The sequence below is a fragment of the Marmota monax genome, unplaced genomic scaffold, assembly GCF_021218885.2.
Source record: "Marmota monax isolate L192 unplaced genomic scaffold, Marmota_monax_Labrador192_F-V1.1 WCK01_AAM20220418_F8-fsc00066, whole genome shotgun sequence".
Classification (NCBI taxonomy): Eukaryota; Metazoa; Chordata; class Mammalia; order Rodentia; family Sciuridae; genus Marmota; species Marmota monax.
The window spans coordinates 7,751,544-7,756,838 of record NW_026692805.1 but is presented as its reverse complement, the minus strand read 5'-3'; the positions used below and the strand labels follow the sequence as shown (position 1 = coordinate 7,756,838).

Below are 5,295 nucleotides of genomic sequence, written 5' to 3'. Positions count from 1 at the left end.
AAGAAGGCCAGAGGAAGAGGAAAGAGGCCATTGTGGCAGGAAGTGAAGGTTGGGGAGAAGAGCATTGGGGTCAATGTGGAAGGCAGGACCAGATCATGCAGGGTCTCATAGGATCCAAGCAGGGTTTTATTCTAAGTGTTGTGGGCAGTCATCTAAGGGTCTTAAACAGAGGAGCAACACAATCTACTGAAGACAAAAATGGTGCTCGAAAAGAACGGGGAGAACTGAGTGGATTTAGGGTAAGTTTTACAAATGGAGTGTATAATCCAAGGGTGAGGGGACTGCAGGACCCCTAGTAATTGGGTAGACAGTGGTTCCATTTACTGACATTCAGAAGCCTCTGGGAGGAATGGATCTGGAATGAAAGTTAGGGTAACATATCAGGGTTCTGTTAGGTGAGATTTCAAATACTTTTCCTGCATCCAGGAGACTGGGTCTTGTGAGCAAGTAGAAACGGGAATCTGAGATTCAGAGGGAAGATAGAGGCTGGGCCACTATGCCCTTCAGCCTGTCACCTATCTGACTCTCTCATAGTGATGGAGACATGTATGGTGGTTAAGGCCAGGCAGCTGGTTGGGATGATCTAGGCAACCAGGAAAGATGAAGCAGAAAATTGGACTGATCCTTGTGATACTCTCTAAAATGTACTGATTCTAGATTACAGACACTCGGCCAAGCTGATGAGTTGCCAGAGAGATAGGGAGAAGATTTAAAAAAAAAAAAAAAAAGCAGTGGAGAAATGGAAGGAGATGTAGGAATAAGGGAAGGTATTTTGTTCTTGTTTTTGATTCAAGATATAGGATTCTGGAACTTGTTTGTATGCAAACAACAGAGAGGGAGCTACTGACAAAAATTTGGTAGTCAATGTTGTCAAGTAAAGACCAGGAGATAAGAAAGATAGAATTTGATTTATTGTCAACAAATTATTATTAAAATTTTGAATTTGAAAAAATCAAGGTCATTTTATAAAATAAATACAATTAATAGAGATAATGACAATGATGAAATAGCCACTTTTTATTAAGTACTTTTTATAATTTAGGTACTCATATATTTATCACTGAGATAACATGCAGTGCAAATTTATTTTTACAAATGAAGAAGTTGAGGTTTTAAAAGTGCAATTTTGAGTTTAATTATCAAAACTCAAAGATTTTTAACTGTCAAAATTACTAAGTGACAGTTCTAGAATCCAAATCCAGACTGGTCAATGATAAATTGCTTCTTTTGCCCAGTGGTGATCAGACTCAGGGTTTGACAAGCCCTTATTCCAATGCCTCTCCACCCTGGGCTCTTACCAGAGAATACTTTGGCTTAATTATATATGATGGTTGATAAGATATTTAGGACCCGTCATACTGTCTATTTAGAAGTTGCTTTACTTATTTCCTGTTTGGAATTATTTAATTTTTAAATTCCATGACTGAAATAGCTACCATTGCTAATATAAGTGCTATTTTTATATATCAGCCATTGCCTGAAAACAAAAAGTCCTGTGAGAATAAATTTGATCTGTTCAGGACAAGTTCTAGCAAGCTGTGTTTAAGGTTATTTATATTTTCTCAAGACTCTCTTTTGGAGTTCACAAATAACTGGGTGTGTTTGTATTATGATCTGCTTGGGAACATGGATTTTTTTTTAATTTTTTTACTATTTTGTATTTGCTTTGTAATTCTCTAAGACTGGTGTGCAGAAAAGATGCTCAATAGTGGAACTGATGCATGGGTAATGAAAAGGATTTGAGGAAAGCAAAGATTCTTTTTTTAAAAAAATATATGTTACATATATTTTAAAATTAATTTTTAAAAATTTATATATGACAGCAGAATGCATTACAATTCTTATTACACATATTATAGAGCACAATTTTTCATATCTCTGGTTGTATACAAAGTATATTCACACCAATTCGTGTCTTCATGCATGTACTTTGGATAATAATATCTACCACATTCCACCATCATTTCTAACCCCATGCCCCCTCCCTTCCCCTCCCATCCCTCTGTCCTACTAGAGTTCATCTATACCTCTCATGCTCCCCGTCCCAACCCTGCTATGAATCAGCCTCCTTATATCAGAGAAAATACTTGGCATTTGTTTTTAGGGATTGGCTAACTTCACTTAGCATTATCTTCTCTAACTCCATATATTTACCTGCAAATGCCATGATTTTATTCTCTTTTCTTGCTGAGTAATATTCCATTGTGTATATATGTCACATTTTTTTTTATTCATTCATCTATTGAAGGGCGTCTAGGTGGTTCCACAGTTTAGCAATTGTGAATTGTGCTGCTATAAACATTGATGTGGCTGTGTCCCTGTAGTATGCTATTTTTAAGTCCTTTGGGTATAGACCAAGGAGAAGGATAGCTGGGTCAAATGATAGTTCCATTCCCAATTTTCCAAGAAATCTCCATACTGCTTTCCATATTGGCTGCACCAATTTGCAGTCCCAGCAGCAGTTCCCCACATCCTCGCCAACACTTACTGTTGTTTGTATTCATAATAGCTGCCATTCTGACAGAAGTGAGATGGAATCTTAGAGTAGTTTTGATTTGCATTTCTCTAATTGCTAGAGATGATGAACATTTTTTTCATATATTTGTTGATTGATTGTATATCCTCTTCTGAGAAGTGTCTGTTGGCCCATTTATTGATTGGGTTATTTGTTGTTTTGGTGCTAATGTTTTTGAGCTCTTTATATACCCTACAGATCAGTGCTCTATCTTATGTATAAAGGGTAGAGATTTGCTCCCAAGATGTAGGCTCTTTATTCACCTCACAGATTGTTTCTTTTGCTGAGAAGAAATTTTGAATTTAAATCCATCCCATTTATTGATTCTTGATTTTAATTCTTGCGCTATAGGATCTTATTAAGGAAGTTGGGGCCTAATCCCACATGATGGAGATTAGTGCCTACTTTTTCTTCTGTTAGATGCAGGGTCTCTGGTTTTATTCCTAGGCCCTTGATCCATTCTGAGTTGAGTTTTGTGCATGGTGAGTAATAGGGGTTTAATTTCATTTAGCTACATATGGATTTCCAGTTTTCCCAGCACCATTTGTGGAAGAGGCTATCCTTTCTCCAGTGCATGTTTTTGGCACCCTTGTCTAATATAAGATAATTGTAGCCTTTATGATGTTGAGGCATACTTGTTCCTGTTATCCCTAAATTTTTCTAGTGTTTTGAACATAAAGGGGTGCTATATTTTGTCAAATGCTTTTTCTGCATCTCTTGAGATGATCATATGATTCTTATATTTAAGTCTATTGATGTGATGAATTACATTTATTGATTTCTATATGTTGAACCAACCTTGCATCCCTGGAATGAGTCCCACTTGATCGTGGTGAAAGCAAAGATTCTGTGGAGCTTCTTCCTATCTGGGTAATGAAGAGTTCCAAGAAGTGAGAACATAATTGGCACTTGGTTGAAAAAGTCTTTCTTCCTTTTTTTTGGAGGGATGTGTGGGTCCCCGGGATTGAACTCAGGGCACCTGACCACTGAGCCACATCCCCAGCCCTATTTTGTATTTTATTTAGAGATAAGGTCTCACTGAGTTGCTTAACACCTCACTTTTGCTGAGGCTGGCTTTAAACTAGTGATCCTCTTGCCTCAGCCTTGCTAAACTTAAAAAATATGCTTTTCTTTCTTTTTTTTTTTTTTTTTTTGTGATACTGGGGATTGAACCCAGGGCCTTGTGCATGAGAGGCAAGCACTCTACCAACTGAGCTATATCCTCAGCCCACGTGGTTTTATTTTTTTTTTTTTTACCTGTGTGCCATATAAGAGACCCTCATGGCCTGAAAATAAAAAGTTATTTTACTGCAATTGACCTCCAATAAGAAATAAAAATTTGTGTTAATTAATTATTTTAAATGTCTGGATTTTATCTGGAAAAATGAAACTAAAAAATATAAAAAACTTAAAAATTTTTAATTTATGTTTTAAAAGATTTAGGTTATATTACACTATAAATATGGACAAAGTCTTAGAATAAACCAAGAATACACAAATTATTTATTTGGGAAGGGAGTGAACTTTACTGACAAAACTATACCATATAGTTTTTGCTTTATGGTTGATTTTGCTTTATGGTTGACTTGACAGTATAATCATAAAAGGAATTGTGTTTATGAGGTATCCCCTAACTTGAACAGTTTTCCCAGGGGCTTTCTTAATCTTTTGATGTTCAAATCATTGAAGCACCCATCTCATATCTCACTTTTATGTTTTCTCATCTTCTTTATTTTAAAGTATGTATTATATATGTATGTATGTATATATTGCTGGGGATCAAACTCAGGGCCTTGTGCATGCAAATCCAGTACCCCTTCCCAATTCTGTTCTAGTTTAAAGTCTAATGCTGACAGGTTTTGCCTGTCCAATGTCTCTGCAACAAGATCAAATCTCCAACACTGGTCCCATGAAAACCAACCTATTTTGTGAGATACCAATTTAATTTTGTGCATATTTGCAGTAGATGTTTGTAACCCTTGACAATGAGATTGTTAATGAATTATTGTTACATCAATGAGCTGCACAGGATAGAGAATGAACACAATGCAGGAAATCATGCTATAATGATCATGAATGGTACTTCATCAGTGGCCTTTAAATTAAAAAAAATATATACATATTTTTACTTTCCCAAGCAATATAATTTTGAACCTGATAGTAATTTTTGTTTACCCTAACTGGAAATAATGGAGTAGAGATAGAGGAGGAAAGATTATTTTTTTTAATTTGTTTTAGTTGTAGATAGACACACTATCTTCATTTATTTATTTTAATGTGATACTAAGGATCGAACCCAGTACCTCATATGTGAGAGGCAAGTGCTCTACCACTGAGCCACAATCCCCCCAATTAAAATGATTAAAAAATTTTTTTGTAGCTGTAGGTGGACAGAATGCCTTTATTTTATTTATTTTTATGTGGTCCTGAGGATCAAACCCAATATCTCACGCATGCTAGGCAAGTGCTCTGCCACTGAGCCCCAGCCCCAGCCTTAGAATGATTTTGAAAGAAAGTTTTTCTTCTTGCTTCCTTCCCCATTTCACCCCATTTAGGTCTCTGGATGTTTCATATTTCTCTCGACTACTACCCTCCTTTCTCTTCCAGCACTAACCCCATTATTGTCATTTCTACCCCGCTCGCTCCTCTTTCCCAAACCCCAACCCCAAGCATTGAAATGGGAAGAAAGGAAGACTGAAAGGGCCTGAAGATGAAAAAAGGCTTTTCCAAGATGTATTGGGTCCATTAAATAATGATGAGAAGGATTTAGGACCCGAGGA

General features: G+C 36.3%; 1 non-coding gene across 1 annotated transcript; it reads right to left on the bottom strand.

Annotated features, from left to right (window-relative positions):
- Nucleotides 1–3,667: 3,667 nt before the first annotated feature.
- On the bottom strand, nt 3,668–3,741 carry Trnae-cuc (transfer RNA glutamic acid (anticodon CUC)). The gene has a single exon. It is a non-coding gene; the product is annotated as a tRNA-Glu (tRNA).
- Nucleotides 3,742–5,295: the final 1,554 nt, after the last annotated feature.